Here is a 10,379-nt window from a genome sequence, read left to right on the forward strand (position 1 = left end):
CGCGACAATATATTAAGGATAACATTGGTTCTTTTAGATTTAGAACGTGACATTTCTAATAATGATATTTGGGTGTTGAATGCGACATTTTTAACAATTATATATACTGATTATTTTAGATGCAGAATGCGACATTTTAGACTAGTATAATATTATTGTTCTTTGTTTTTTCGTTGGTTTTCAGATGGCGTAAGAAAACATTACTGGATTACTTTTGAAAGACAAAACTAGATAAAATTGTATATTTCTAAATATTACCACTATATATTTCAGACTTTTGTTCGATTGATGGTAAAAAAATGTTTATTGATCATTGAGCAGACGTAAAGCAGGAAATTGCGGGAACAATCCTAGCAGACGACAGTAGTCGCGCAGATGCAATCATGCACCATATCCGACTGCCCGAAATTACAGGCTGGCCTAGCTCTATACCGGACTCGCTTTCAGCAGGTTAGGGTTTTGAAAAAGGAAATCATAACTTTGTAATGTATGTCTTATTTACTTTTTGAAAAATAAATTTTCGTGTCAATGTAATAATTATGTTGACATATCAATATTGTCTAATTTGATTTATATAATTACATGTATGCCACTTAGTTAACTTGATTTAAAGCAGTCATGTTTAAAATAATAATTTAAGTTTACAATATATTCTTATCAAATGAGCATAATAATGCTGAGTTATGGGTCATTAAGAACATTTTAGTAATTTAAACAAATAACTTATAATCTTAGTTACAATTATTTTTAAAATGCTAAAAAGTGTACATTTGTTCGACCATGTTTCTAATAGTGTATCCACAGGAAGCAGACGACAATGTGGAAATTTGCGACTTCCGGTGTGTCTGCTACTCGATGTTGTGATTTCAGTTATTTCCACTGACGTTCAGTATAATGAAATGAGGGTCGAGGTAAGATATTTTGAAGAAATATAAATTTTAGCTAAACATAGAACAATACATTTTACAGATACTGCAGTAAGGGTTTGTGAGTCGATGATTACACCTTTAACTCTGCAACATAAATTTAAATGGACTTGCCAATCGTCAAATCTGGACAAAACCATTACTCATTTTAAGGGAAAATTTAAAATATGTACTGACTTATTATCGAATAGTGCGGATCATTAGCAGATGTCAAGGATATGCCGACTGATTTTGGTCTGCACTGGTCGCACGGGTACATGTATATTATGTTGGCACTAGAAGGCTGAGAGTTAATCAACATATTGTACCAGTTACAATCTAAATACAAAAATATACATTCAATAACTTAATTCACGAATAGATAAAAAATATCGGCACTACATTAGTGATTGTGTCGAAGGAGGGAGATAATTATGAATGTATTACAAATAAAGGAGATAAAAATATCTCTTATTATAATTATACTATAAAATATCTTAATCATTTCTAAAGCATAATGTGTATTTTGTAATGAACTGGTGACTTTGATTGTGACACTCCGATAACATCTTAATTTTCAATCTATAAATAGATAATTTTTTAACCTATATTTCAGTTTCAGGATTTGAAATTAGGAAAGAACGAAAGATATGAAATGAGCACCGGCAAACTGATCTTGGCATGTTACATCCTTATCACAGAACTGGAACCTACTGATTAAGATGAGGTAATAGCAGGTTTTATGAATATATGTATAATTTTGTTTATTAGCCTGCTGAAAGCGAAAGTCATTAGTATTTGCCTCCAGAATAGAGCCAGGCCAGCCTGCACTTTTGTGCAGTTTGACCAGCCTCTTTACTGTTTGCTAACTTTCAATTTTCATTTTTATGTGATAATTAGTTATAATTATTTATAATGGACTGTTCCTTTAATAAAATGTGGAAAAATCCATTTAATAATTTCCGCAGGTTAAAGCAGCATACCTCCAGATTCATGCTCATTCTTCATGTAAATTTTGAAAATGTATCTAAAAGAAAAATATAGTGCAGTGAACAAGGAAAGTAATTTACACATTACGAATGTCAGCACAGTATTATTACATGTATGCCACTAAGTTAATTTGATTTAAAGCAGTCATGTTTAAAATAATAATTTAAGTTTACAATATATTCTTATCAAATGAGCATAATAATGCTGAGTTATGGGTCATTAAGAACATTTCAGTAATTTAAACAAATTTAAACAAATTTAAACAAATAACTTACAATTATTTTAAAATGCTAAAAAAATGTAACATTTGTTTGACCATGTTACCAATAGTGTATCCACAGGTAGCAGACGACAATAAATTTTAAAGTGGAAAATTGAGACTTCCGGTGTGTCTGCTACTCGATGTTGTGATCTCAGTTTCTTCCCCTGACGTTCAGTATATGAAATGAGGGTCGAGGTAAGTAAGATATTTTGAAGAAATATAAATTTTTAGCTTAACATAGAACAATACATTTTACAGATAAGGGTTTGTGAGTCGCTGATTACACCTTTAACTCTGCAACATATTTTAAATGGACTTGCCCATCGTCAAATCTGGACAAAACCATTACTGTACTCATTTTAAGGGAAAATTTCAAAATATGTACTGACTTAATATCGAATAGTGCGGATCATTAGCAGATGTCAAGGCTATGCCGACTGATTTTAGTTTAAACAATATTTTATTTATAAGTATTACATTTACATGATAATTGACAAATAATAAATAGTACGGATTGAGTAGGAAGCTAAGCTTTTTTAGAAACTCTTTCCGATTTTGGACGGGTACATGGTATATTATGTTGGCACTAGAAGGCTGAGAGTTAATCAACATATTGTGCCAATTACAATCTTAATACAAAAAATATACATTCAATAACTTAATTCACGGAAAGGTAAAAAAATATCGGCACTACATTAGTGAGTGTGTCGAAGGAAGGGAGATAATTATGAATGTATTACAAATAAGGGAGATAAAAATATCTCTTATTATAATTATGCTATAAAATATCTTAATTATTTCTAAAGCATAATGTGTATTTGTAATGAACTGGTGACTTTGATTGTGTCATCCGATAACATCTTAATTTTCACCTTTATTTCAGTTTCAGTATTTGAAATTAGAAACGAACGAAAGATTTGAAATGAGCACCGGCAAACTGATCTTGGCATGTTACATTCTTATCACAGAACTGGAACCTACTGATTAAGATGAGGTAATAGTATATTTTATGAATATATGTATAGATTTGTTTCTTAGCCTGCTAAAAGCGAAAGTCATTAGTATTGGCCTCCAGAATAGAGCCAGGCCAACCTGCACTTTTGTGCAGTTTGATCAGCCTCTTTACTGTTTGCTAACTTTCAATTTTCATTTTCATGTGATAATTAGTTATAATTATTTATAATGGACTATTCCTTAAATAAAATGTGGAAAAGTCCATTTAATAATTTCCGCAGGTTAAAGCAGCATACCTCCAGATTCATGCTCATTCTTCATGTAAATTTTGAAAATGTATCGAAAAGAAAAATATAGTGTAGTGAACAAGGAAAGTAATGTACACATTACAAATGTCAGCATTTACAGTCTCCTTAAATTACCAAAAAGGCCAAAATATACAATAATAGCCATTACTGCGTTAGTCACACAGTAGTTATTTGGTAATAAGTACTGCGACTTCGGTCGTTAAAGATATTTAGCACATTAATAATTACTTCAATTTTAAATATTTTTACTTCTATTAAAATCTGAGTACATTTTTCTTAAGTTTGTTTTTCTTGAAATATTTTTGGTTCATCTGGAGGCGTGCAGCTTTAAGGCTTGTTTACAGCTCTTGAATGAGACGTGTATCCATTTGGTCCTGAAAAAGTACAGCATTGTGAAAATTGTTTAATGTTCGGGTTAGATAAAATATTTTTTCTTTTCTTAACACATAGGCAGAAACCTTTGTTGTTGTTATTCAGTCATGAATTACTTTGGCTCAGTAAATACATGTACAACTACACTGGTATCGAACATTTTTCTTCATTATTCAAATTTGATAAAACTTGTAAGTTTTAGTAATTATAAAGGGCGTCCGTTACCGAGTGTTTGAATGAATTCATTGACTTCAAATCATTTTCACCCCCCAGGTTTCTTTCACTATTATGGGCAGCGGCTTGGAATTTATGAATAGTTTCAGGTGCAGAGATGGTCCACAGAGGTGATCCACAGCTAGCTTAATTGGCAGAGAAAATTGGTGGTTCTACTCGAGTGCCCCACCGTGTCTAAAATAATTTATAGAGGGCTATTTTGGACCTTCTTCCGCCAGTAAAGCTGAAAAATTATTATTGTTTTCTTGTCTTCCGTCGAGACAGTAACCATTCACCTACTAAATTAGTGTAATGGATCTGCCCTGCATTGAATTTGGAACACTCCATTTGTAGTTTATGGGATTTCAATAACAAAATACAAATTTGAGCAGACGATAATATATAGCCTGGGCACGGAGTGCACGGACCAATAGGTAAAGATTTAAACCCAACCAGAATAATTGAACCATTGCAGTTAAGAATATAATAGAAATAATAAGAGAATCGTTTAATGACATCAAGTGAATAAAAGCTTTATGACCACTTTTTGAGTAAGACGTAATTATTTGTTTGTTGTATTCCTGATTTCTATTATGTGCATTTTTGAATAAGAGTAATGATAACATTTTTTTTAAAAATTTGGTGGTTCAACCCGTGCGTCTGCTGTCTTTTGCAAGTGAAACGCAAAGCGTTACAAGTGATGTGAACATTCTATACATTATACAAGTTAAGGTAGTACACCCCTAATGGGCACTATAAGGAATTGTAAATTTGACAACATAGGACAGTTATATGCCTTAAATGTCACCTGTATGCAAAATTTAAACAAAATTTACCGTGTGGTTTATGAGTTATGGACATTTTTATGAACTAAAACTTTGCCATTAGAAGGGATTTTTTCAGAAATGAGGAAACTCTAAATAATCTATAATATCATCATTATGAAAAATGTTTTCCTTTTGCTCATTGTTAAGAAATAAATAATGACATTTAGGTAACAAATTAAACAAGCAAAATGATTGTTTTTAAACGAAATGTTTTTAATATGTATAAAAATGTAACCCTACCCCACCCACTTTTAACACTAATTTGACCATTTCCCTATGTAAAAAGCCTTATTTAAAATATCCCTAAAATTTTCCAAAATGAGGGGCTATTTTCAAAGTTTGCCTAAATTTTCTTTACTGTATATTGGTTAGTCTTGCAAAATATAAAATACTTTTACCGTTTAGTTTTTATTTTATTAAACTTTGAAAATATCTGGTATCATATTTCATATTAAATTTGACATTATTTAGTAAATAAAAACCTACAATAATTATATAATTAAAATAAAACACTTTTTTCTTCCATAGGAGGTCTGAGAGATTAATAAAAAATGTTAAAAAGAAAAAAAAGAAAGAAAAAAAATTGCCCCTTCTGGGGTTTGAACCCACGCCCCCTCAGTTTCAATACACTTTACAGTGATTTTAGCCTATTTGAATACTATTCAAAGTGGAGACAGTGCATTAGGGGTGTACTACCTTAAATGTTGATGCTGCACATCAAAGACGCCGCCAAATGACGTGAACTGAAAATCATTCTATACCGAAGCACAAATCAATTTTGACTCCATGTTCTTGGTATGTGCTCGTTGTTTAATAATTAAGTTGCATATTTTTGTGAAAAAGTAGAACCTAATGCATAAATTCACAAGGTAATGCCATGTCTGTTTGTCTGTTGCGACAAAGATTGAAACGTCTGGTCAAAGCAAAATAAATTAGATAACAAGTAAAATTGAAATGATTGGTATACTTAAAATAAATTCAAGACAATATGTGCCGAGAATATGTCCATTTTTTACCTCTCTCTCAACGGTTAAATTTTAGAACGATCGACTATAGACTGACTCATTGGCACGTTATTTATTAGATAAATTGATAAAAAGAATATGATATTTAAGCATGGCACTATCAATCCAGTTAAACGTTAATTTTAATTCCTTAATGCTCGGTGACATGTTGTACATCAAAAAAGCTATTTTTATTAACAGTGTGATTAAGTTTAAACAAAAAGAGGTACACAAAATCAAGTATTGCTGAATAGACGAATGCATATCTACTAGACGCCGCGCTGCGCGTGACGTCTAATAAACTCTTTGTTCATTTTTTTCTGAAGAACGCTTTGTTTGCTGGTATTAATATGGAAAGCCATGTCTGTCTGATATTGTTCTTTTTCAATTTATGTAACCATTTGGATAATATATGAGTTCACTTCGACTATATATGAATTGAAAACACCTTCTTATTTAACCGGAATCCATTATATTAATCCACTGTTACAATATATGAAACCATACTGTCAGTGTATGAAACCGAGTTAGCAATATATAAGTTGATTTTCTCAATATATGATTCCAATTCTTCAATATATGTTACCAAAGTACCCATGTATGGAACCAGATGTCCTTATATGAAACCGAATTATCAATATATTAATTCATTTTTACAATATATGAAACCATTTTATCAATGTATGGAACCAAAGTAGCAATATATGAGTTGGTTATACCAATTATTCAATATATGGAACCAAAGTAGCAATGTATGGAACCAGGTGTCCTTATATGAAACCAAATTATCAATATATAAATTCATTTTACAATATATGAAACCATTTTATCAATGTATGGAACCAAAGTAGCAATATATGTGTTGGTTATTACAATATATGATACCAATAATTCAATATATGGAACCAAAGTAACAATGTATTGAACCAGGTGTCCTTATATGAAACCAAATTATCAATATATTAATTCATTTTTACAATATATGAAACCATTTTATCAATGTATGGAACCAAAGTAGCAATATATGAGTTGGTTATTACAATATATGATACCAATAATTCAATATATGGAACCAAAGTAACAATGTATGGAACCAGGTGTCCTTATATGAAACCAAATTATCAATATATTAATTCATTTTTAAAATATATGAAACCATTTCATCCATGTATTGAACCAAAGTATCAATATAGAAGTCGATTATCACATTATATGATACCAGGTCTTCAATATATGGTACCAAAGTAGCAATGTATGGAACCAGATGTCCTTATATGAAACCAAATTATCAATATATGAATTCATTTTTACAATATATGAAACCATTTTATCAATGTATGGAGCCGAAGTATCAATATATAAGTTTATTATCACATTATATGATACCAGATCTTCAATATATGGATCCAAATAAGTCATGTATGGAACCAGATGCCCTTATATGAAACCGAATTATCAATATATTAAATCAATTTTACAATATATGAAACCATTTTATCAATGTATGTAACCGAAGTAGCAATATATAAGTTGATTTTCACATTATATGATACCAGTTCTTCAATATATGATACCAAAGTAGCAATATATGGAACCAAAATGTCATTATATTGACGGGACTTTTTTTAAAGACTGTATTCTATCCTTGCACCGGTATTACAGTTTCGCGCCAATATTCCTTGTTGAACTGTCAAGAGACCAGCGTGCTTCACTGATTGCAAACTGCACATTTTCTAAATAAGGAAATATTTGAATTTAACGTCACATTCACTTAAAATGGGCTTGGCAGGCAAAACTTATCGTTATATATGTACGAGTTGTATGTCATAATTTAAGCTACTGAGTCGTACTGACCATTAACAAAAACATATTTAAAAAATAAGTTCATCTCGACCTTTACCTTTGATCAAAAATGGGCATGGCCAGTAGGACACATCAAGGTTAATCTACTCAAAAAGTTTTTAAAATTAATCAGTCAAATAATAATTGATTTCATGAAAAAGTTAACAGAACCCAGTGACCTCGGCCTTTGACTTGGTGACTTGAAAATAGGCTATTTAGGTTCCATATAATGAAAATTGCTATCATAGTATGTAACATCAACTTATATACTGCTACTTTGGTTCCATACATTAATAAAATGGTTTCATATAATATATTTTGATAATTCGGTTTCATATAAGGGCATCTGGTTCCATATATGGCTTCTTTGGTAACATATATTAAAGAACTGGTATCATATAAAGTGATAATCAAGTCATATATTTCTACTTTGGTTCCATATACATTGATAAATTGGTTTCATATATTGTAAAAATGAATTAATATATTGATAATTCGGTATCATATCAGGACATCTGGTTCCATATATGGCTACTTTGGTACCATATATTGAAGAATTGGTATCATATAATGTAATAACCAACTTGTATATTTCTACTTTGGTTTCATACATTGATACATTGGTTTCATATATTGAAAAATGAATTAATATATTGATAATTCGGTTTCATATAAGGACATCTGGTTCCATACATGGCTACTTTGGTACCATATATTGAAGAATTGGAATCATATATTGAGAAAATCAACTTATATATTGCTAACTCGGTTTCATACACTGACGGTATGGTTTCATATATTGTAACTGTGGATTAATATAATGGATTCCGGTTAAATAAGAAGGTGTTTTCAATTCATATATAGTCGAAGTGAACTTATATATTATCCAAATGGTTACATAAATTGAAAAAGAACAATATCAGACAGCCATGGCTTTCCATATATTAAGGTGTGCCGCTTAAAAGGTCCATTATGCCCCAAAACATGTTTCAATTTTTATATCTGAAAAGCTTTTTATTTTTGGTGTCCTATTATATTTCAAAACAGATATTTATTGGTCATTTATCTGAATAATCTTTTGCTTTTTGAAAACAGTTTTAAATAGTGATTTAGTATTTTGTGTTGAAGTTTAAATATTACTATGTTTACATTTTGCGACCTTTAAAACAAATATTTTCACATTCAGCCAAACTTTATTTTGCTTATAAGCATCTACTATGCTTAAAAGCATTTTTGGAATGTTATAATCCTCATGTTTGCACTGCTTAATGTAGGAAAAAAATATCAATTTCTGAGGCATAACGTGCCTTTAAGGAAAAACAGTTGATTCAAAGTTGAATACAGTTTTTACAATGCAGGTGTACAAGCGATCTTTACATTTCAGAAATACGGAACATGGTAAATTGAGCAGGTGAAGGAATGAAGAAAACACCACCCTCTTTACAGTCAGCAAAATAACTATGCTTCCGGTTTGGAACTACTGTATGCCGTTACAACATATGTGACTTTAAGAGATTTTAATTCACCTAATACGATTTGGTATCTTTCTGAAAATGTCATGTTCAACTTCTGAATGATGTTTTTTTTCTGCCAAGTTTAAGAAATATATTACCATGTAACTATCTAATATTGATGGCAATTATGAAGAAATGAGTTTTTGACGTAGTAATAAAAACCATAGATTGGATTTTCTACATGAGCTTGAAAAAATAATACCTTCATAAATGCCGTGATGTTAACAGAATAGAAGGGATATTTAATTTGCTTTTTACTATGTACATCTTCTATTTACCAACACACTGTACCGTCAATGTATTATAATGGCAATAATGAATAATGCACTTTTTTTGCAATGTATATTTCAAGTGGTGTAATAAGTAAAATTTGATCAGGATTGTACATGATTTATTAAGACTTAATATATATGCAAACATACTGTACCGTTAACATAATGGCAATAGTAAAATTGCAGAAATGAATGATGCGCATTTTTTACATTGTTTATTTCAAGAAGTGTAATAAGTAACATTTAATAGTTAATAAAGACATACTAGGCTAATGATAATTTAACAATGTCATGATAGAAACATCCATTTGAAATTTCTTAAGATTTAGATAATAATAACACCACCAAGAGTACCACTACTACCACCAAAATCAACAATAATGAAACATATTGAAAACTCCAACGATGAAATATTTCATCATTCAAAAACATGCAATGATGAAAAAATGAAATAAAATGTTAGAATAATTGTAATAACGACCAGAAGAACAATAATGAAATAAAAAGAATGAAATAACAATATGAATGAAATAAAACAAAAACAACAAAATGAAATGAAATAAACAATAATGAAATAAAATGAAAACAAAAATAACGAAATAAAATATAATAAAAACAATAAAATAAAATAAATAAATAAATGAAAATAAAAACAAATTGAAATAAGGTAACAAGAAATGTAATGAAAGAATAAATATTGTCACAAGTGACCAATTAGTTGTTTACCTATAACATGCTTGACCTAAAAGTGACCAGATCTTTTGCCACACCAGTATGCAGCCAGGCCAACCTGCACGTCCGTTCCGATTGACCAGGTTCAAAACCGTTTGGCTGACCCAATTTCAAATTTGATTTATTCAAGTTATATTTCCTTAATTGAGAATGACCGTATTCAGAAACGGAAGCTGGACAAGTC

The 10,379-nt window shown here is 30.2% G+C and overlaps 1 long non-coding RNA gene across 1 annotated transcript; it reads left to right on the forward strand.

Moving 5' to 3' along the window:
- Positions 1-821: 821 nt before the first annotated feature.
- Positions 822-10,109, forward strand: LOC132756256 (uncharacterized). The gene is made up of 3 exons (XR_009629307.1): positions 822-911; positions 1,522-1,632; positions 9,062-10,109. It is a non-coding gene; the product is annotated as an uncharacterized LOC132756256 (long non-coding RNA).
- Positions 10,110-10,379: the final 270 nt, after the last annotated feature.

This window comes from Ruditapes philippinarum, unplaced genomic scaffold, assembly GCF_026571515.1.
Source record: "Ruditapes philippinarum isolate M1 unplaced genomic scaffold, ASM2657151v2 ctg7519_1_1_1_1, whole genome shotgun sequence".
NCBI lineage: Eukaryota > Metazoa > Mollusca > Bivalvia > Venerida > Veneridae > Ruditapes > Ruditapes philippinarum.